This window comes from Dreissena polymorpha, chromosome 1 (assembly GCF_020536995.1).
Source record: "Dreissena polymorpha isolate Duluth1 chromosome 1, UMN_Dpol_1.0, whole genome shotgun sequence".
Classification (NCBI taxonomy): Eukaryota; Metazoa; Mollusca; class Bivalvia; order Myida; family Dreissenidae; genus Dreissena; species Dreissena polymorpha.
Genome location: NC_068355.1, coordinates 72,377,029 through 72,402,389, shown reverse-complemented (window position 1 = coordinate 72,402,389; position 25,361 = coordinate 72,377,029). Strand labels below are relative to the sequence as shown.

General features: G+C 36.6%; 1 long non-coding RNA gene across 50 annotated transcripts in view; it reads right to left on the bottom strand.

Moving 5' to 3' along the window:
* Positions 1–5,624: 5,624 nt before the first annotated feature.
* LOC127834761 (uncharacterized) overlaps positions 5,625–25,361 on the bottom strand; it is a 32,869-nt gene continuing 13,132 nt past the window's right edge. The window contains exons 6-18 of one of the 50 annotated variants that reach the window (XR_008028202.1): positions 23,438–23,734; positions 22,072–22,249; positions 21,197–21,315; positions 19,235–19,366; positions 18,552–18,621; positions 16,852–16,915; positions 14,968–15,089; positions 10,078–10,371; positions 9,902–9,989; positions 9,726–9,813; positions 9,594–9,637; positions 9,198–9,549; positions 5,625–9,021 (exon numbers count right to left, since the gene is read on the bottom strand). This is a non-coding gene — a long non-coding RNA (uncharacterized LOC127834761). Of the gene's footprint in view, positions 9,022–9,197; positions 9,550–9,593; positions 9,990–10,077; positions 10,372–14,967; positions 15,090–16,851; positions 16,916–18,551; positions 18,622–19,234; positions 19,367–21,196; positions 21,316–22,071; positions 22,250–23,437; positions 23,735–25,361 lie in introns of all 50 variants that reach the window. The other 49 variants (XR_008028207.1, XR_008028192.1, XR_008028231.1 and 46 more) reach the window with 49 other exon arrangements.

The window sequence follows — 25,361 nt, the reverse complement described above, 5'->3', positions numbered from 1 at the left end:
AAGAAAAAACATAAATTCATCTTCAATTACAGGCTACATGGACAAATCCTTGAAGTCGTAGACAGTGCTAAATAGTTAGGTGTTTCCATTTCAGATGATCTTTCTTGGAACAAACATATTACCAACATTACAACGAATGCTAATAAATCTCTTGGTTTCATCCGCAGGAATATACAGACTAAAAATGAAAACATCCGAGAAGTAGCCTATAAGACCTTAGTTAGACCCCAGTTAGAATATGCGTCCTCTGTCTGGAGTCCACATACAAAAGAAAATAGTGACAAAATAGAAAAAGTACAACGTAGAGCAGTCCGCTTGGTGAAAAACGACTTCTCATTCTACAGCAGTGTAACCGGTATGCAGACTGAACTTGGCTGGCAGACTTTGAAGGACCGACGTGACCTCTCCTGACTGACCCTTTTTTACAAAATTGTGTATGACTTGGTAGCCATTTCGCCGCCATCATATCTTGAGAGGCCTATTAGGATGACTCGTCATATGCACCCACTCTCATTCAGACAAGTCCATACATCAGCCAACTACTTTAAATATTCCTTCTTTCCTTACACCATAGTTCTTTGGAACGGCCTACCGGCCTCAGTTGTACAGCAGGCAGACCTAGAGGGGTACAAGCAGCCTACCGGCCTCAGTTGTACAGCAGGCAGACCTAGAGGGGTACAAGCAGCCTACCAGCCTCAGTTGTACAGCAGGCAGACCTAGAGGGGTACAAGCAGCCTACCAGCCTCAGTTGTACAGCAGGCAGACCTAGAGGGGTACAAGCAGCCTACCAGCCTCAGTTGTACAGCAGGCAGACCTAGAGGGGTACAAGCAGCCTACCGGCCTCAGTTGTACAGCAGGCAGACCTAGAGGGGTACAAGCAGCCTACCAGCCTCAGTTGTACAGCAGGCAGACCTAGAGGGGTACAAGCGTTGCCTTAGCCAAACTCTACTCCCCAGTCGTCCCTGAATGCACAAAACAGGGATTTTTAAACAACTTTTAACCTATAAATATGTTTCTTCTTGTTTAACACTATCACACTTTTATCTTCACCTCACTTTCATGCTTTGAAGTCTCCCTTTAAATGCTTTTAAACCTTTTATTCTTGCACTGACACGCGCACCTGCCAAAAGTACCCGCAAGGGGGTTCCGGCAGTATTGAAAGATAGATAGACATGCATTAAGCCCAGTTTTCTCAGAACGCGGTTCTTATATGCGTCGTGTAGGACATTCGTCACTTGTCTAAAATAAAAGAAAAGCGGATGGTTACAATAATTTCTGTCACGAGTATGCATCTGCATATAGTGATAATTCCTATACTCAGGACTTGCCCATCATTGCGCGTGTCAATAAAATATCAAAATAATACTAAATAATATGCATTGAATCAAACATTGTCCATATATGGACAATATACTCACGTTAAAGCATCAAAGGGCAGTGTATCGGGCATATCCATAGTTTGAGTATTAGCTGTTTATTGGACGAGTTGATATCAAAGTAATTAACGCTCTCGAGTTCGTTTCCTGGGACTATAACCAGTACTTGGTGTTTATAGGGGTAATCTAAAGAACGCTCCTATAGTGGGGATCGAACCCGTGACCTTCCGATCGCTAGGCGGACACCATATCCACTAAACCACTGAGACCTCTAAGTCTATGGCCGCTAAGTCTTCAGTTGTTATACACGTATTTAAGGTATTAGACTTAGAGACGTCGAGCTTTATGTCGGGTTATCGGAGGCCGGCTTTCAATCTCTTGAAGGGTTTCACCCTGGAGAGGTCGGCGTTTCATACACGTTTGAGCTAGCTACACCGGTGTACGGACAGTGGGTACGGATAACGCGTAGCACTCCTAACGATGTACTCACTCTGTGCGAGGTTAAGGTGGAAGGTGCTCCGTACTCTGCAGTCAATGGTAGGTTGCGTAATAAGTAAATTTTTAAGATATTTATAAAACTATTATTTCTCGGTTTCATATTGAAAAATACAGAATGTATATGCAACTGGTCGGCGTTGGAACAGGCACATTACGTGAAAAAAAACACGTGAATTTATATTTGAGGATACATGTATTAACTGACCAGTGCCTAGAAGACAGTAGATAGCTACGATGCCGCAGTCAAAACATATCCATACATGTAGAAACAAATCCTATTACAAATGCTCGTTCGCGTTTTGACATGTTCTCGTCTTCAGGCACACGTTATTCGGTTTTCCAAGGATATGTTCACATTGGCACTGCAATCGACGTTTCCGCGAAGGTCCCGTCAAATCTCCTCTGCGCATCAAGCTGTTCCGAAACAGAGAACTGCATCAATGCCCACTACAACAAAGCGACCTTGACCTGCAGCCTGTTTGATTCCTTGGCATTCCACCCAAGAGACGTCGAAAATGACATCACTGTTGTCAACAGTATTGCCATTACAGAGAATTCAAGGGCAAAGTTGTTCGGGACATAAACCGTCAATTTTTCTGTCGTGTGTTTCAAAGCCACGTTTAGCAAATTGCAAACATCAATATATTCAACAAAACAAATGCGATAACCGCATCTATCACAAATATACATACAAATCAGCTGTACAAACAGTAGACACACCTTACTATATCACACGTTGCCTTAAGTAATGGCAATTGGTTATTTTCAAACCCGTCAGACACAAGCCATTGATTCAGTTCAAAACACTGCAGACACACAAAGAAAAATGATTTAAAATTCAGTCACCGCCTTAGGAACGGTCAAACTCGGTCAGCAGCTAGAGCGTGCGCGTCGCGACCGAGGCGAGAGTCGTCCGCAGAAGATCTACTCACTTGTGCGGGTGACTCTGCTTATCCAGCTGAGTCCGTCACCCTCGAGGCGGACGTCTTCTACACTGTTGGGATTGCTGTCTTCTCCAAGATGCAGCGGACTTGTCACCCGCTGTTTAATGTCGAGAGCTCGCTGACCTGGACCTACCAGAGGTCCCGTCTGTAGAGGGACGGGGATAGTGGGACAGCAAGATCACCAGTGTGGAGGAAAGACAGGGCGGACTTGGGGCTACTTTTACGCTCGGAGTAGCTACTAGAACATCGAGGGAGTGGCCTTATATAGGGACCCCGGGACGGCGGTACTCAGTACGCTCAACGCACTGGGGAAACTGTCTCAGGTGAAGACGACGGCCGGTGACGACAAGTGGGCCATAAAGGTGGAGCTGTGTGCTGCAGTTCCTTGGCGGTGCTGCGTTCAGACATGAATTTGTCTTGACATTGTCTATCTGCCAGTGCACATTAAGGTCTTTTTGGCCATCTTGCACTGGTATATTTGGATCTAAATTATATCTTTGGCGAATACCTGGAAAGCCGGGGTAAATTTTACCTACTTTGGCTCAAAATTAAACTTTCTCCCCTGAAAGGTCACAGGGGCAGGTCGGACTATAAAGACCTCGTGAAGAGGCCAGAAGGACCTGTCAATAAACTCTGATTCACATACTCAGTTCAATTCCCGTTCTTGGCAGCATGTGAGTTTGGTTGGTTGTCACCATACCGCACAGGTGGGGTTTCCTACTGCCCCCATCCCCTCAAAATAACAAAGAAACAACAAAAAAAAAAAACACAAAACCACACCAGAAATAAAAAATAATAATCCTGACTTAGAAATAAAGGTAGAAAATAGACGTTCTATGTTTTTAAAGTTAAAACAAAAGTTTAAGTACTGTTTTATTATTTTACTTCGTGAGATCACATCATGTGTCCTCACATGGTTTATCATGTATTTCTTCGTGATCAAAACATATGGTTTGTTGATTAAAGCCACACACTTTGCCATAAATGAAATACTTGTTAATCAATACATATAGATGCAATTTGAAAATGTGCAAAATTGTCATTAATTCTAAAGCCTAGTTAGCAAGTTATTAATAATTTTTCAAACGGTACCGCTTTTAAAACCGAAAGTAGGATTTCTAGACGTATACGTCCATTTCGACAAACGCGATTATTTTTAAGTTTTTAAACGCAAAAAAGACGGATTTCTACCTTGTAAACACCAGATGTATTGTAATTGGCATAAATAAAATTAAATATATAGCCTAGTTAGCAAGTAATTTATTATTTTTCAAACGGTTCCGCTTTTAAAACAAACCGAAAGTAGGACTTCTAGATGTATAGGTCCATTTCGACAAACGCGATTATTTTTAAGTTTTAAAACGCAACATTATATGGATTTATACCTTGTAATCATCGGATATATTCTAATTGACATAGATAAAATTAAATGTATAGTCTAGTTAGTAATTAATAATTTTTCAAACGGTACCGTTTTTAAAACCGAAAGTAGGATTTCAAGACGTATACGTCCATTTCGACAAACGCGATTATTTTTAAGTTTTAAAGCGCAAAAAAGACCGATTTTTACCTTGTTACCACCAGATATATTCTAATTGGCATAGCTAAAATATGTTTCTTATTTATACTTACATTTACTATGCCAAATAAGTTGTTTGGCTTTGAAACGCAGTTTTTTCCCCATATTCAAATAAAACTATATCATCCGCGTCATGCGAAAATCGGTCTTATGGCATATGCGGCCAGAGAAGCTCAAGCCAAGCCTGTGCACTTTCCCATCAATGGCTACGCTTTCCGCTTTAAGAAAGGCACGCAAGGTTTGGTAATAACTCCAGAGTAGTTTATTCAATATTCATATTCTTACAAGACTGTGCGATTGCGCAGGCCTGGCTGAAGCTACGTTGGGATCATATTGCATAAGATCAATTTTTGCATGACCCGTGTACAAATCTCATTGCCTCTTATAAATAGAACATCTAAGCACAATACTTTCCGATAGAAAAGTGAATTCACCTTGTGTTGTTTATAGCAAACTGGTAAATGTCCGTAGACTATTTTGACTTGCATACGTCACACATGTGTGGTTAGATAATTAAACGATTTTCCTTGTACATGTATCATGGGCACTCCTCTACTATTAGGTAGTTCTGTCTCACAATACAAGAAAAAAGGCATTTACCAATAGGTTTTCATAAATGTCTTTCCCTAAAATGTGTGTTATTTGATATATTGAAAACAATACTGTGTTATCAACAGAGAGTACCGTAGTCTGCATTTGCAAATTTTGCTTTGACCAATAGCATGCAGCTATTCTGGCGACATGACTTCGTCAGCATCAAATTGCATCACAGCAGTTCTCAAATTTTAGGATTTACCAGCATGATTTAGTAAAATTATTATGTATGACGACGTCTCAATAACGTCTCTGTCACCATGAAGAAAAGTGTGCAAACGTCTTAGTGGTGTCTTTCCGTAAAGCGATTTCTTTAACGTTACGTCAAGTTTATACTGAATGCAAAGACGATGGTTTGCTCAAGTCTTAATCCAGTCATTGTTACCATTTTCACATAAGAGACCCATGTGACATTGTCACTTTACCAGAGAAATTCAAAATCAAACGAAATTAAACTTCCGTGAATGCCAATCACAATGTGAAATTTGAAAGCTCTTAACGGAATAGTTCTTAAGATATTGATTGGTACCCAATGTCAACCAAAGTATGACGGCGAACTAATGGACGGAGAGGCCAAAATCAATATGTGTGCCATAGTTTCAATAGGGGAGCCAATATAGTACTAATACAACGGTTCATAGTATTTTTATTTGAACTCACAACACTTTTTCACAGTAAAATACTACATGTATTTACATTTGAATGAGATAACTTGTAGTTATCAACTTTAAATAGTGTGCAGGAACAGACTTGGATCAGCAAAAACACATCACTAACATAAACATGTATATCTCTTTAAGTCACATAAACTATATTATTTCCATAACAAATTCAATGTTTAAGCAATAACTTGTACACTAAATAAATGCAACATTTTGCACATAGAGACCCTCATAACCATACCATTTCTTAAAGATAATTCAGATCCAAATTAATTAAAAAAGATAGTTCATGCATATTGCATGCATGACATATCTTGCGTGGAGTTCTGTCTTACATTGTTTAACAGCAATCTTTTTCCCAGCTACTCTGCAGTTAAATGTTTACTGCCATCTTTCAAAATGTCAACATTAAGTTTCTAACCCTCAAGCAAACAATGTTTTCCCTACCGCACATTCAAAGAAATATTCACGAATAAAGTCATGGGAAGTGCCCATATAAAAAATCAATAAATAGTGCTGATTTATTAAGAGAGCAAAGCATTGCACAACTGAAATATTTAGTATAATGCAACCTCTACGGAATAAACATTGGTTATTAATGATGGAGAAAAACAACATGAGTTGTGTAATGTGCTTTGTCTAAACCATACACCGACAATGCATGTTGGCGAGAATATAGACACTTCAATTTCATTAGCTAGACAATACAATGTATAAAACTTAAATTAACAGATAACCTGGTTATAGTTTAGATAAATATCGTAACATTATTAAAATACTATTTGTAGTAATTTAAGGACTATGAAGAGATAAGTCAGACATAGGCACACACAAATATGCAATACATAAGAGTCTTTAATCAATATGACGTACACAAGCAATTTAAAAAAGGCATCTAAGCAGTGTATATACACCCTATATTTACAAATGCACAATGCTTATTTGGAATGGATGACAATATTAACACATTATTGTAAAAATTGCATCTAAGAGTATTAATTAAGTTCAATACTAATATGATTGTATTGTAACAATTGTTTGTTATGCATTCAAAGTAACGCAAAATGTAATTTTATTTTTTTATGTAATCAATATGCTTTATTTGAAACATTCATACAATTTTACAAACATCAAGCTATTTTCAGCTGTTAAGCAACAGAACAATCATGTTTCATGCATTCAATTAAAGTTCAATATAAACAATCACATTTTTAAGGAAATATGGTCTGATGATCGAGTGAAACTAACGGTAACACAAGTAGTAAACAGCCGCTATCATCAGCCGTAAGTAAATTCTTATCATGTATAATATAAATACAAGTACAATATGATTGCTACAATTTTCACATGTCTTAAAAAGACATTTTGAGCAGAACATTTCCTTTATCATCGCAATTGCAAAACTGTAAGCATTGTATGGACAACTAAATTTTATGATTTCAAATAAATGACATTATATTTTTATTACACATGTTTTGTAACACTGAGTATCATATTGTACCATAGCTATTCATTCATTAAACAGACGTTTATTAGTTTAGTAAGTATTCCACAAAACCCCAATACAAACTGATGGCTGAGTATTAAGTGTGTCATATTTTTGATAGCTGTATGAATGCACTTGTTATGTTGAGAGATGAACAAAATCATTATCTAACAAGGGATACAACTTTTTTTCAAGCAAAAACATCCCTCTATCTTGCTTAAAAATATTCATCACTCTCGCTTGATTTGCAATTGACTGATTTCCAAGTTGAATATATTAATTTTTCTTAAAATAATGCAAAATAAAGTTAAACCAATCTTTCAATAGTTGCTTGACTTTATTTAGTGAAAGGCATTACATATACTAGTAACAAGATGTTCCTATTGCCTAAAGCATATTTGCCTCTTCAGAATGTGTTATTCTGTATCATTAAGAAAGTTTTAAATGAGCATTCCCACAAGCAATGTTTTTTTTATATTATCTGGCACCTAAAAGATGTACATGATGAAAATTGTTATTACAAATAAATGTTAACAGCGAAAATCAAAATGGCAACAATAAACGCATGATTTACATTGCAAATACAATCATTTCATAATCGCTATATATACAAGTGACAAATGTACTGACCGATATATACAGTGAGCACGAATTATTGGTCAAGTTAATCTGGTCGTCTAAATGCCTACACACAAACATATAAAGCATAATAAACTTTACAAAAACAAAAAAATAATTATCATAACTTTGGCCATTTTTCCTACACCTCATATTTTCGTTTTTAAATACTCAGTTCCAAAACAAATAAAGCATTTTAAGCAACACAAAAGTCATTCATAAATCATATTCATGCAAATTAATAAATAACTGGTCGTGAATACAGAATAGACAATTTAAGGAAGATTAAATGATTTTGTCTAAAATTAATCAATATTTTCAAGAAATTGTTAGACAATAAACAATATTCTTGAAAAAAAACTTACACCAATGGGCACACTTTAGAGTATCAAAGCCATAGCATAAACATTCTCCATCTGGCTAAACAATTCTTGTAACTACCACCTCTATATTACAGGTTAAGCCACAAAAAACTGAAGCATGTCTCATTACATGAAAATAATACATTTCTTTAAATTTTGTCGAAGTTACCAGCATCATTTAAACAGCTTTGACAAATGTCAAAATCAACATTCATAGACATATATTTACTAACATTATATTTTCCTTAACATTTCCAAAATAAAATGTCATAATACAGACACAGTAATTGGATAGACTTGTAAATTTTGCGCTTAAAATACTATATAACATTATTTTTTTTATCAAGTAATCTTAATCTTATTATATTTAAATATAGTTATTTAAAGCCTTCAACATAAAATGACTGACAGCATCATAGTTCCAATAAATCATGAACTATTGTTTTTCTTTGAACACAACTTAGTGGTCACATAAAAACATTGCTGGCCACAAGACTTTCTTGCTTTCCATTGTTTGTTGTGATTTGTCACTATGCGATTTCTGTCTGAATCAAATCACTAATTTTCCACGTGTCCCAATTCCAAAGATGAGACATTCAATTGTACATGTTCACACCAGACATGGGGTATGTAGAGACCTTCAATTGTACATGTTCACACCAGACATGGAGTATGTAGAGACCTTCAATTGTACATATTTTCACCAGACATGGGGTATGTAGAGACCTTCAATTGTACATGTTCACACCAGACATGGGGTATGTAGAGACCTTCAATTGTACATGTTCACACCAGACATGGGGTATGCAGAGACCTTCAATTGTACATGTTCACACCAGACATGGAGTATGTAGAGACCTTCAATTGTACATGTTCACACCAGACATGAGGTATGTAGAGACCTTCAATGGTACATGTTCACACCAGACATGGGGTATGTTGAGACCTTCAATGGTACATGTACACACCAGACATGGGGTATGTTGAGACCTTCAATTGTACATGTTCACACAAGACATGGGGTATGTAGAGACCTTCAATTGTACATGTTCACACCAGACATGGAGTAGGTAGAGACCTTTAATTGTACATGTTCACACCAGACATGGGGTATGTAGAGACCTTCAATTGTACATGTTCACACCAGACATGGAGTATGTAGAGACCTTCAATTGTACATGTTCACACCAGACATGGAGTATGCAGAGACCTTCAATTGTACATGTTCACACCAGACATGGAGTATGCAGAGACCTTCAATTGTACATGTTCACACCAGACATGGAGTATGTAGAGACCTTCAATTGTATATGTTCACACCAGACATGGGGTATGTAGAGACCTTCAATTGTACATGTTCACACCAGACATGGAGTATGTAGAGACCTTCAATTGTACATGTTCACACCAGACATGGAGTATGTAGAGACCTTTAATTGTACATGTTCACACCAGACATGAGGTATGCAGAGACCTTCAATTGTACATGTTCACACCAGACATGGAGTATGTAGAGACCTTTAATTGTACATGTTCACACCAGACATGGAGTATGTAGAGACCTTCAATTGTACATGTTCACACCAGACATGGGGTATGTAGAGACCTTCAATTGTACATGTTCACACCAGACATGAGGTATGTAGAGACCTTCAATTGTACATGTTCACACCAGACATGGAGTATGTAGAGACCTTCAATTGTACATGTCCACACCAGACATTGGGTATGTAGAGACCTTCAATTGTACATGTTCACACCAGACATGGAGTATGTAGAGACCTTTAATTGTACATGTTCACACCAGACATGAGGTATGCAGAGACCTTCAATTGTACATGTTCACACCAGACATGGGGTATGTAGAGACCTTTAATTGTACATGTTCACACCAGACATGGGGTATGTGGAGACCTTCAATTGCACTTGTTCACACCAGACATGGAGTATGTAGAGACCTTCAATTGTACATGTTCACACCAGACAAGGGGTATGTAGAGACCTTCAATTGTACATGTTCACACCAGACATGGGGTATGAAGAGACCTTCAATTGTACATGTTCACACCAGACATGGGGTATGTAGAGACCTCCAATTGTACATGTTCACACCAGACACGGGGTATGTTGAGACTAGCACATATTAAACAGCATTTATATCTCTGAGCTTCTTCGGTATGGGGTTAATATGATAACAACGGTAGCAACAGGCTGTCCTTCTGATTTGCCGGTTTGATTTCGTCAAGGGACGTCTGAAAAAAGAAAGATTCATAACAGTTAATGTCAGTTGTTCATTGTATGTGTGTTACGGATGAGAAACAAGAACAAGAATAGCACTTTTATACATTGAGTTACATTTAAAGTTAATCATAACCACTTTATTACCAACTAACTATAAATCTCATCATCAATCAGGAAATTTGGGTTGATATTCGAGAAACATGCATTTCTTCCATTGGAAAAATATCACCTTATCATTTATAACAATAAGAAAGGGCCAACTAGCCAAAGCAAATAAAACGTGCTGGAGAAGAGTTTTACTGAGATGTATGTGTGAGGTAGGCAAAAGGCAACCGATGCAACCACATTTTACTTTTGACTGAAAACTTCTCTACTATAAAATAAATGAACCAATACTAGAGCTTTGTCACGGACGTGACAAATACCCCACATGCTGCATTGACACAGGTTATTTTGCATGTTGTCTTCACAAAAAAAAGCGCACACCATGCTCAATGTTTAAAACGCACTAAGTGACCCCGTGACCTAGTTTTTGACCCGGCAAGGCCCATGTTCGAACTTGAACTAAACATCATATAGCTACAACTTCTGACAAAGTTTGGTGAAGCTCTGATGAAAACTACTTGAACAACTAAAAACTAATAATAATGCCGTAATACGTGATCAAAATGAAATATTAAAACACTGCCAAATTTTATGAAAATCTTTATAAAAAAGACAACAATATAGATATAAACATCATGAACATTTCCATACCAATATCTGCAATAAAATAAACCCAGAACAAACGCAAAATGAACAAAGATACATATCAGAGTATGAATGCGCTAAAGCACTGCTAGACATGAAAAACAATAAAAGTCCAGGATCAGATGGCATATCTGCAGAATTTTACAAAATATTTTGGAATTACATTAAGCAATATGTCATTAATTCTCTTAACTATTCTTTAGACACCATTATTGGTGAAGATAAATCTAACAGATTTTAACAGATTTTATCTAACAGAATTGCAAAAACAAAGCATAATTACTTTACTACCTAAGACCGGAAAGGACACCCTTTTGATCGATAACTGGAGGCCCATCTCGCTTCTTAACGTTGATTACAAAATAGCTACAAAATCCATTGCCAATCGTATAAAACCTCATTTAAATAATATAACCAGTGTAAATCAAACAGGATTTATCAAAGGAAGATATAATGGCGAAAATGAAAGACTTTTGCATGAAATTATTGAACTAATGGATGAAAGTAACGAAAACGGTCTCCTATTTTTTCCGATATAATAAAGCCTCGACAGTATGGATCATGGGTTTATGTTTAAATGCCTCGCCATTTCGGATTTAGTGAGCACACCTTACAGTGGGTAATGCTATTTTATAAAGATGCAACATCAGGCGTTACAAATAATGGTCATTTTTCAGATTTTTACGAAATACGAAAATTTACAATATAACAGAAAATACAAAAGCTTGCAAAATGGTATATAAAGCACTTATACTAAAACAAAAACCAGAAGTATTCAAACAATTTAATAAATGGAAAGAAACTCTGAATAATCAAAACATTAACCAAAGAACCATCTTCAACCAACCAATCAAATTAACTATTGACACCAAACTTAGAAACTTCCAATATAAATACCTCATGCACATTTTACCAAACAATTCTTTCCTCCATAAATGCAATCTCGTTCCATCAGCATTATAATATGCACACAGAAACGAATTTTCACTTAATCTGGGATTGTCATCCTATTCAAAAGTTTTGGATGGATATAAAAAACTTTATTTACGACAAGTTAGAAAGGTTAGAAAACTTGGAGCTAAATTATGCAACTTTATCATTTTGTAATTTGACCCAATTCACATGTCATTAACTTCATAATATTGTTGGCTAAATATTTTATCTTTAAATGCAAACAGGAGAAAACAACACCACTAGTAGAAACTTTTATACTATTTTTTAATACTAGAATTTAACTCCAGGAATTAATCCCAACAACACAAAACAAACTACATATATTTAATACTCGCTGGGCACTTGTTATGCCCAATTTATACACCTACCCTAAAAACATCTTTACACATACTCACTTACATAAGAACACCTACCTTACTTAAAGCAACAAACACCCCTTTTTTCTTTCTTTTTTGTATATTTGTATTATAACCTTTATTGACCTGTGTACACCATTTTTGCAAACTTTTAAATATTGTTTGAAACTATTTCAAACATATTCATTTCACACCAACTATTGTTTTCATAGATGCTATGTATCACAAGTAATATAAAAAACTTTGTGAAACATTTTGCTCAATGTATGTATTTCTAGTAATATATAATAGGCAAAATACACATGCTTTATCTACAACAATCATAGTCTTCAAAAATGCTATGTACCATTATATAGTAATACATTGTGAAACAAACATACTTATTGTGTGTATATTTGACATATTATGTATTATGTTATATGCTAGATGTATTATGTTTACGAAGGAAATAAACAAGAGCTGTCAGAGAACAGCGCGCTCGACTATTCAAGTGCTTGACAGTATAACGTAAGCCATCATGGGGAAATTGTTCATAATTATTCAATAATTTATAAGACGATCTTTCAAAAATAAAAAAAAGGAAAAAAAATTTTTTCGCTGGGGTAGGGGGGTTGAGAGTAAGGGTATCACGTTTAAACGGTCGCGTTTCGTGTTTTGGTCAAAAACGTTTACAAAAACTGTAAACGTTTAAACGACAGTCAATATCAATATAAATCAGTTTAGTTCATTACGTTACGACGTTGCAAAGCTTGTTAACAGCTGCTGAAAAAGACTCGTATTAAAAACTATTTGTATCACGTGCACCACATGCCCCTTATTCACAATACCATAAACATAACAATACACTATGTACGGACTAGACGTCTTGAATATTTAATGCGCGTCATCACACAATTCCAGCCTTTTGTTGCATGAGCATGACCGGAATCGTCTTGACCATTCGACGCGCATCGGCACAAAGTGCACGAGGAAATTTTTCCGACGTTTCTTCATCGGCATTCATTTCAAGAGATATGGCGAACAATCTCCGTCTAGGAATATTTTTACCTTAATTGAATCATGCATCTTTTGATGTACATCGTGTTAAGTAAAACATTGACAATTTTAAAACAGGTTTACCCTTATTTAAGGAATGTTGGTTCGATATTAATTCGTCTTTGTTACAAAATATTACGGCATGTAAGTAGACAAAGTGTAACCCAATGGTTCGACAACGACGAGAACAATTGGTTTTAATATGACGTCATTGCGCGAATGGGATATGCACTAAATATGACTTCCGGAAATAATTGCTACTTTCAGTTTGGAGATGCAAAGGCACTGATGCTTTTAAAACGGACATAGGGATACCGTTTAAACAGTAACGTTTCGTTTATTTAATTTCGTTTAAACGTTTAGAAAAATCTGTAAACGTGATACCCTTAGTTGAGAGTGGGGTATAATGTGGGGGTGGGGTCATTTATAAGATGATCTTTCAAAAGTAAAAAAAAGGAAAATCAAATATTTTTTTTTGGGGGGGGGGGGTGGAGGCAGGGATTCTTGGTTGGGGCGTGGAGTTTTGTTTGGGTGGAATCCATTGTGGTATTCAGGTAAGTGTTGTTTTGTCAAAGTATTAATAAAATCTGATCATAAATAAAGTAGCTATGGCAATTTAAGCAAAATGTTCAATTATCTAAGTATAAAAGGGGCCATAATTCTGTCAAAATGCTTGATACAGTTGTCTGCTCTTGTTAATAGGTTGGGGTCATGTTGGTAAACAAGTATGCAAAATATGAAAGCAATATGTCAAGGGACACAGGAAGTAGTTGGGGTAGTATGCAAACTTTAACATAGATTTATCAATAATGCATATTCTAAGTATAAAAGGGGACATAATTCTGTCAAAATGCTTGTTACAGTTGTCTGCTCTTGTTTATAGGTTGGGGTTATGTTGGTTAACAAGTATGCAAATTATGAAAGCAATATGTCAAGGGACAATTAAAATAATTGGGGTAGTACGAAAACGTTAACATTTGCACGCCAACGGAAACGCCGGGTTGAGTAGGATAGCTCCACTATATATATTTCATATATAATAATCGAGCTAAAAATGTAATAAAAAAAAAGAAAACTAATTGAATAAGAGAGCGGACATCATGCTCAATTTTTATAACGCACCAAGTGACCCCGTGACCTAGTTTTGACCCGGCATGACCCATATTCGAACTAGACCTAGACATCATCTGACCAAGTTTGGTGAAGATCGGATGAAAACAACTTGAATTAGAAGCGGACACTTAATACAGACCTACCGACAGACCGACCGACCGACAGACTAGCTCATCCCAAATACCTGCTAAACTTCGTTTGTGGGGGTATAATAAACAAGAAGGCAAGTTCACATGATTGTAAATATGTCTGGTTTTATCACATTAGGAGCAATACTTTTTTAGATAACACACGACCAAAAAACCCACAGCTGGATTGAAGGATGTATTGACACACAAGGATAAATCTCCATGCACCCACCAATCTCTGAAAGTGAGGCAATGAAAAAGGAATACTAACCCAAGGTTCGCTCTGCATGATGTTCATAGACTGAGGGTTGTGGAGCATGGGAATCTCATAATCTGGAGACGATGACTGAAAACGCTCCTGGGACATACTCATTGCTCTGCTACCCAGGTTTTCTGGAATTAAAGTAAATCATGCCTCAAACAAAACAAATTCAAGGCAATACTAGTGTTTTCAACTGATTTCAACCCGACAAAACGCTTGTCAGTGCCTCGACCTATCATATCAAAAAGGTAATGTCAAAAGATTTAACTAAAGCCCACCTTGTGCCCACGATGTTCTAGAGTTGTAAAGCTTGTTGAAACTGTGAATGCATTCAATGCATTGAAGCTAAAATCAATAGAGAGAGAGAACATTAGTTCAACTAGGTCAACGATTGTTGACGATTGATTGATCGGAAAGGATTTTCACATGTATTGTGACATTGATCTTTGACCTAGTGACCCCATTTTCGATAGTGGTCATCTACTGTCCTAGGCAAATGCATATGTGAAGTATCAAGCCTATTGGTCAATTTGCTGACGAGTTATTGATCAGATCATTTTCACAATTATTTTGACAGTGACCTTGACCTTTGAACAAGTGACCCCAATTTCAATAGAGGTCATCTACTGTCCAAGACCAATGCACATGTGAAGTATGAAGCCAATATATCAATTCGTTGACAAGTTAGTTATAGGAAATCAACTGGTCTACCAGCACACGAACGACAGACCGGCAAACATCCTGCAAAACAATATACCCCCTCTCCTTTAAAGTGGGGCATAAAATACACGTGGCGGGTTAACAAGAAATGGTTTAAATATACTTGTTCAAGAAAAAGTGTTATACATATATGAAGATTTACCAAATGCAACACTTTTCTATGTTTCAGTACAATAACAAAAACTAACGTGAGAACAGTTTAAAAGTAATTTACTTGTGTTTTATTTTGAAATAACTTGAATTTACAGGGTTTACATTTACGCACTGTTATTTTTTAAAGTAAAAATTAACCTTGATAACATTGATATAGTGACTCATCTGAGAATACGACAAGTGAAAGTATGACAGCTTGTTTATTGCAAAAGACATGTGCACAGGTCGGTACTGATTAGTCTCTTTATAGGCAGGGCGCTACTTCTAATAGGGGTCTGATGCAAAGTCGGATACACACTCTTTTTAATTGCGTCCTTACAAACCGACAAAAAGTATGGTGGAAAAAACGTGTCAGAATGAGTGCGCTGTTGTAGATTAATTTAATATTTTAAATTGATTTATAACAAACACCATGTCCTATTGATATTCGACACACATTTGCATTTTTCAGAAAAACAAGAGCTTATCACAATAGTACCAAATCCCTGCCGACATGTGTTTGCGTGTATGACATTTGTTTTAGAGTAGAATAATATTTGTAAAACATGGCACCTGTGCCATCCATTTATATTTTAAGGATCAATTATTTATCACTGTATTTTTCCTTACAAGTTATGCAAATGCTTTATTCTTTCTTTTAAACAAAAATATTCACACAACTTTACACAACTGTGGGCACAATGTTAGTTTAAACGTATTTATTGCATCAAATATGCATGGGATTGGATTACAAGTTTTTGCAACATTATTTGTTAGCTATTAACCCTGAATAGAATATAACTTACACAGCCTCTGAATCCCATGTGTGGTGAGATACAGTGATATTAATTTGATCTTGTGCAAAAGTGACTTGGCCAATGATAATTTAGGGCTTTGTCACAAGATGACCATCTACCAATCAAAGCAAGACTTCATGGGGATCAAACAACTGAAGTATCAATTTAATCCCGTGAGAAATGTAGATGTTGTTTGATAAAATCTTTTTACGTTATATGCAGACAAAACGCTCATTTTACTGACCAACTACATGTAACGGTGGATGATTTCATCGCTAGGCACTCAACGTTGTGGGGTGACCCTTGACCTGGTTCGGAAAAGAGAGGCAACATGATAAAAATCAAACAATAAATTAAAGCAAAGTAAACAAGGGCTGTTTGTAAAACATGCATGCCCCCCATATGGGCTGTCCGTTGTAGTGGCAGCCATAATGTGAATACGTTTTTTGTCACTGTGACCTTGACCTTTGACCTAGTGACCTGAAAATCAATAGGTGTCATCTGCGTGTCATGATCAAGGTACCTATGAAGTGTCATGATCCTAGGCAAAAGCGTTCTTGAGTTATCATCCGGAAACAATTTTACTGTTTCAGGTCACCGTGACCTTGACCTTTGACCTAGTGACCTGAAAATCAATAGGGGTCATCTGCGTGTCATGATCAAGGTACCTATGAAGTGTCATGATCCTAGGCAAAAGCGTTCTTGAGTTATCATCCCGAAACAATTTTACTGTTTCGGGTCACCATGACCTTGACCTTTGACCTAGTGACCTGAAAATCAATATGGGTCATCTGCGTGTCATGATCAATGTACCTATGAAGTTTCATGATCCTAGGCGTAAGCGTTCTCGTGTTATCATCCGGAAAGCATATAACTATTTCGGGTCACCGTGACCTTGACCTTTGACCTTGTGACCTCAAAATCGAAAGGGGTCATCTGCGAGTCATGATCAATCTACCTATGAAGTTTCATGATCCTAGGCGTATGCGTTCTTGAGTTATCATCCAAAAACCATTTTACTATTTTGTGTCACCGTGACCTTGACCTTCGACCTAGTGACCTCAAAATCAATAGGGGTCATCTGCGAGTCATGATCAATCTACCTATGGAGTTTCATGATCCTAGGCGTATGCGTTCTTGAGTTATTATCCGGAAACCATTTTACTATTTCGGGTCACCGTGACCTTGACCTTTGACCTAGTGACCTCAAAATCAAAAGGGGTCATCTGCGAGTCATGATCAATCTACCTATGAAGTTTCATGATCTTAGGCGTATTCGTTCTTGAGTTATCATCCGGAAACCATTTTACTATTTCGGGTCACCGTGACCTTGACCTTTGACCTAGTGACCTCAAAATCAAAAGGGGTCATCTGCGAGTCATGATCAATCTACCTATGAAGTTTCATGATCTTAGGCGTATTTGTTCTTGAGTTATCATCCGGAAACCATTTTACTATTTCGGGTCACCGTGACCTTTGACCTAGTGACCTCAAAATCAATAGGGGTCATCTGCGAGTCATGATTAATCTACCTATGAAGTTTCATGATCCTAGGCCCAAGCGTTCTTGAGTTATCATCCGGAAACCACCTGGTGGACGGACCGACCGACAGACCGACTGACATGTGCAAAGCAATATACCCCCTCTTCTTCGAAGGGGGGCATACAAATATTGATATGCTTAAATATGTTTTGAAACTAATGTTTGCGAATAAATTAAATTATAAAGAAATTCATACTTTAGTTTGTGCATTTATACTTGTATTAGCTGTCATGCATATGCATCAGTGTTGTTGATGAAAGTGCGTTATAAAAGTACGATCTTACACGAGAATCAGTAATTATGCTCTATAACTCCATTAGGTTTTATTAAAACAATCCATATTGTGACAACGTTGCTGAAAACTGCTACAACTAGGTAGCTCAAACATGTAAGACAGCTTACTAGACTGCTACTGTTGTTTTTGCTGCTGCGTCGACTAGGCTTGGTACTGCCAAACACTTAACACGATAAGCTAAAAGACATATGCTTGGCAATTTGTCAAAATGCAACATAATATTTCACAATGGCTCCTTCATGAACATGATTGATTACAAGGGATGCAAGTGACTATGCTTTATTTGTTTTTAGACACTACTATTCAAACAACTTTGCGAAAACTGTGGACACAATCACACAATGTTAGTTATAACCGAGAATTGCATATAGGTTACAACGCAACTGTGGGCAAAATGTTAGTTAAAACCCTGATTAGAATATAAGTTTCATATCTTCTGATTTCCCATTATAATGAGATACTGAAAGTAAAATAATACTGGGTAAAAGAGTTACTTGGCCAATGAAACGATGGGGCTTTGCATGCAACAAAATCACCACTTATCACTTACTGTTCAACGGTTTAACACAATTTAAGTTCCAATTTAATCCTTTGAGAAATTTAGATTTGATACAAATCTTTTTATAATATATGCAAAAAATGCCGCTTTGACTAAACAACTTAAAGAAAATTGACTCCAATATACCCTCTCCAAAACGTGGTATGTGGAGGGTTATTATCATTAATTCACATCAATTGCTTTGAGATTGAGATGTTCAGAAATAAGTAAGGCCATGGGTGCATCATGAACCTGCGTCCAAGGCTGAGGCTATTGCTGGAGACCGGAGTAGTACCGGTTTGACATTCCGCCTGGAATCTCATTTCACTGAAGGGTCACATATGGCGCAGTCGCACCCAGCGAGGTTTTCAGGAAGGGTGTCCTCTGAAATCAAATATCAACGAAGTGAATATCTAGTTGCATCATCAGAAGGTCATTCTTATATTTACTGCAAGGTCCAACCTTGACAACAAGTTACCATTTGACATTACATTAGACACAGTATAAAGGAGTGAAACGCCAGCTGCTGGAGTAGTATTGAATTATTATTATAAACAATTAGTAGGTCCTTTATTTAAGGCAAGTGACCGATTGCCCAAACAGTACAAAACAGCATAAACACAAATAAGAGTAAAGCTGGGGTCACCGCCTTGAAACGGTCAATGCAAAGCATTGGGGATTTAAACGGGTTTTGGATCTCTCAACCTCACACTTGGCCCAGCAATATTCATAATACATCCAAGTGTAAATGAAATTTAACCTCATAGCATTGTAACTCAAATTTAACAGTAATAAAAGGGAATTAAAACGCATTCACTTTAATTAGCATTTAATTACTCAATGGTGTTGAAGATACCAGAGCAACAGAGTTACAACTTTTTGTGGAACAATGGAATGAAACTATAAACAAGTGTCAACTACATTCCTTATTTATAGAAAAAGATTTAAAAATATAGCATCCACACAGGCCATAAACTATTCAAGACAATATAACACGGTTTTGCAATGTGACAGCACACTTAAAACTGTATAAACTGTCAGGAAAATTACGCCGATTGCATAAATTCTGATGGTATTTATGCTCAGACAAGTCGCATTTTTTTAGGCAGTTCATACACAAAAATAAATTAAGAACGAGAATGCCAACAAAATGCACCCAGTTAGAAGAGTGGTTTACATTGATCGTGAGTACATTGGCACACATGTTTACTGGTCATTTTTTCTTCATTAAACAAGTACAGAGAATCTGGCTTGTTACTAAACTTGTACACAAAATTCTGCCCACAAACATTATTGACAACTTTCGTAAAGAATCAACTTAAATTGCCTTGAAATAGTGAGCAGATGTAATAGTGGATGCCAACTGCCCAACAGCCAACATGCAGCTGCTGCTGGTTGTTCTATTATACATGAACCTTCAGGAATAACCAGGCCAATCAGGGATAAAACTTTCCACTTTTATAGAATTTTTGTTTTAAAGAAATATGTTCTTAGCCAAATCCAATTTGTAAGTGGTGTCCCTGATTGGAGTCAAACACTTTACGCATTCAACCCGTTTCCCAGCGCAAGGCTCATATCTGTTTTTAAAGCTTCTATTACTCTGATAATTACAACACAAAGTGAACATAATCTGTTATATCTAATCCTTTTAACGCCTTGTTATTTCTGTTTTAATTTTTGATTAATGGCTTGGTGTAAACATTAAACTCACTTTGCCATAGACAAAAGTAACCCAACAATGCTGAGGTTGGCATAAAAAAGACATAATTTTGTATCTCGTGAATGAAATTAAAAACAAATGATGAATTTGCCTTGTTTTCAATTATGGAACATTTAAATTGCTTTAGAGCAAAATCTTTACATATAAGGGTTTTTTATTTTCAGCTACTTAAAAAACATATGGAATTGATTATGCTCTAAATCAATGTAAATGTTCCATAATTGAAAACAATTCAAATGGTAGCTAAAGATGTTCAATTTTAAATACAAATTTGAGGGTCAAGCTTGAACCTTATGCATTTTCTTCACATGTCTATATACAATACAATAGTTTGTGACTGAACCCTTAAACTTAGTTAAGATAAACTGGTAAATTAATTGAAGAGCAGAAACCTCAGTTTGCATAGGGTTTAACCTTATTTGTTAAAACTTGATTCCATCTAAAGTATCAGGCAATGCCACAGTGACCCCTTTTGCGATGGGAAGAGGACTTACCTATTGAGACGTACTGGTTGTGTTGTAGTTGGGGAACGCCGTTCTCTGGGCCTGAACTTGTGAGTATAAGGCCTCTGTGAACAGATAAAAGGACCTTGGCGCATCCTAGAAATGTGTCCCTGTAAACCAAATAATTCAATGCATTCTGAAATGTCATCAATTACATTGGATGTAAATCAAGTTTGTTTGAGTAAAAAAAGAAATACATTACGTTTGAAAACTCTTGATACAAATGAGATATACACTAAACACTTCATACAAACATACAAACATAGACTACTATATACTATACACTAGAGCCAAACATTTTTCATCCATCTTAAACCAATATTTATTAAGTGCACTTCAACAGCAAGACAAATCAGTATGCACCCCCCTTTGCCATTTCAAGGCAATTATGAATGTTAACGATAACATAATGATTTTATTAAGTTAGCAGCCATGATAGAGTTTTATTAATATATGAAAAGCACAAACTATTTTAATTGAAATTTGAAGTTGACAAGAGATGTGTTCATCAGAAACACAATGCTCCTTATTGCGCTGCTTTGAAATAAAATTTCAATATATCATTTGGCAGGTTAAGAAATTATCTCCCTTTTAAAGCTCATTTCTTCCCTTGGATTGTATTTTTTTACTTTTGACCTTAGAGGATGACCTTGACCTTTCACCACTCAAAATGTGCAACTTCATGAGATACACATGCATGTCAAATATCAAGTTGCTAGCTTCAATATTGCAAAAGTTATGGCCAATGTTAAAGTTTTCAGACGGACGGACAGACTGACTGACGGACAGTTCAACTGCTATATGCCACCCTACCAGGGGGAATACAAACTGAACATTATACATAGTAAATGACAGTACCAATGTACCTTATGGATGAGGTAATCTCGCCCCAAAGCAGGAAAGTTTTGAGCCCAAGGTTTAGACTGGCTTCACCATGCAGATAGGACACGTTGAGCATTTGCCCCAAGGTCCTGGGCCAGGAAGTGTTGCTGGGCATCTGGGACCCAGCTGACCAGGGATCCTGTTTTTCAGCAGGGTACTGATCTATGATTGATAGGAACTAGCTCTTAAAACAAAAATCGGCAATTTAAATAAATATTGAAAATAAATGAAGATAATAATTTTATAATGTGCTGAAGGCATTAAATAATTGTTTTACTTAAATTTAATAGAATTTAATAATTAAAGTGGATTTTTTTATTGCAAGGAGAAACTGTTGTTCAAGGGCTAAATTTCAGCAGTAAAATATACAAAACTATGCCCTGACCTATGATTAAAACTTATATCAGATTAACTTTTATTTGCTTTTTATTTACCAAGTTTGATAAATTTAAAATCAGAGAATTCACATTTTATGCTAGGAACTTTTCCTCAATCAGGCAGAAAGAGGACTGACGTTAAGTGAACTATATGAGCCTCATTCTCAGATAAATAGGGCTTAATGTATGTGTAGTCTGCACAGGCTTATCTGGGATGACACTTTAATAGGACTTAATGTATGTGTAGTCTGCACAGGCTAATCTGGGATGACACTTTAATAGGATTGATGTATGTGCAGTCTGCACAGGCTAATCTGAGATGACACTTTAATAGGACTTAATGTATGTGCAGTCTGCACAGGCTAATCTGGGATGACAATTTAATAGGACTTAATGTATGTGTAGTCTGCACAGGCTTATCTGGGATGACACTTTAATAGGACTTAATGTATGTGCAGTCTGCACAGGCTAATCTGGGATGACAATTTAATAGGACTTAATGTATGTGTAGTCTGCACAGGCTAATCTGGGATGACACTTTAATAGGACTTGATGTATGTGCAGTCTGCACAGGCTAGTCTGGGATGACAATTTAATAGGACTTAATGTATGTGTAGTCTGCACAGGCTAATCTGGGATGACACTTTAATAGGACTTGATTTATGTGCAGTCTGCACAGGCTAGTCTGGGATGACAATTTAAGCACATACATGAAGCCCTGTGTCCCAGAACACTGCTCAGATACTACTTATTGTTCTTGTTGCTGCTGCTGCTGCTGGGACTGGGCCATAGACAGAGATGGAGCAAGTCCTGACGCTGAAGTCGCCACCCCAAACCTGAGAATTGCCGACAACAACTTTTGTTAAATGGCGTCAATCGCATACTGCTCTCCAGGCCTAAGGTTCACATTATTCGAGAACAACATATCGAGGTCAGTCACATTAACGGACGTGTCACGCAACGCTTGCTCTACCTGTTGGATCAGATCGTTTCAGTTTGAGCGACTTGTCCGGCCTAATTTGTCGACACCCATCATTCAATTGTTGCTAAGCGACATGGATGCTGAGACGGAAGTCAAACTCACCAAGGCTCTGCTGTTGGAAGTGTTGATGTAGCCAACATGGGAGGATATATTGATAGGAGGCTTGGTAGTCTGACGCAAGACGTCTTCATGCTGATTTTCTTAAGCAAGTTGTAGTATTTGTGCAAGAAGGGGGTTGTCATCGACTTTCATTTCAATGACGTTTGTCATGTTTGCTAGTAAAGTTCACTGAAAAGGAAATGGAAAGTAAACTAAAACCGGATTGTTTAGTGACACATGAATAAGCCTTGAAACACCTTACCTTACAGACCTGTTTTTTAAATGCCAAACATCGTGCCTATAATTGATATTTAAAATATTGCAATTAATTTTTCACCAATTAGAATTCAGAATAACGTAGTATCAATGTTTTACGCGCACCAACTTGAAATTGGAATTTTTGGGTTTGTAGCGAGGTGTTATATCTATTTTTTGTAAATCAAAAACAGGCATTACTTGAGCAATTTAAAATGTGAGACTGTACACCTTTAATTGTGTGACTAAAGAACTTTAAATTTGAGACTACATAATTTTAAATGAGATTCTCAGCAATTAAAAATGTGTGACAACACAACTTTAAATGTTACAATCTACATATTTAAGTGTGAGTCTGCACACCTTTAAATGTGACAGTTTATGACTTATACCTGAGACTTAACAACTTTCAATGTGAGACAATACAACTGTTTGGCATTTAATAAGAAACAATAGATGTGAGTTCAAAATAGTAATTAAACTTAGTGAAATAAGCAAACTAAAGCTTTGTCACAGATGTGACGAATACCCCCACATGCCGCATTGACACATAATATTTTGCATGTCGTCTTCACAAAAAAACAGCGGACACCATGCTATATTCTTAAAACGCAATAGTGACCTCTTGACCTAGTTTTTCACACAGAAAGGCCCATGTTCTGACTTGGCCTTAAGATCATCTCCATAAAACTTCTGACCAAGTTTGGTGAAGATCGGATGTAAACTACTTGAATTAGAGAGCGGACACCTTGCTGAATGTTAAAAATGCACAAAGTGACCCGGTGACCTAGTTTTAGGCTTGGAATGGCCCATGTTCAAACTTGTCCTAGAGATCATTTAGAAAAAACTTGTGACCACGTTTGGTGAGGATTGGATGAAAACTACTTGAATTAGAGAGCGGAAAACATGCTGAATGTTTAAAATGCACTAAGTGACACCGTGACCAAGTTTTTAACCCGACAAAGCCCATGTTTAAACTTGGCCTATACATCATGTGGTAAAGATCGGATGAAAACTACTTGAATTAGAGAACGGACACTAAATACGGATCGACAGACAAACCGACAGACTAGTTCACTCCTATACTACCTATATACCCCCCTAAACTTCGTTTGTGCGGGTATAATTAAGCCAGTTATTCTGATAAAAAACTTTATAATGTGCTATAACTAGGGGCTAGCTCTATGCAGAGTTTATTGTAACCATTTTTGGATTGGGACAATTCGTACAAAATCATAGTGTTTTGAATAAAATTTGGAAAATGGTTAAAGTTTTTGCTAAACATAATTTAAAAATTGAGAATAAGTGCTATCAAGATAAATTGCACTAAGGTTCAACTTATAGAGCTGCATAAGGAAACAAACTCAATTTGTAACCCATTAAAACATTGTTTGGGGTCAAACCTTGAATTGAAAACTTAAGCCAGTAATTATGGAAAAAATAAACTGTTTAAGATTAGGAATGGGACTCAATTTTGGCCCCAATTTCGACAAAATGAATAACACTGTATGATCTCACCTGAAGCTCAAGAAGCTGAGCTGATACGCTGGCTTCGCTGATA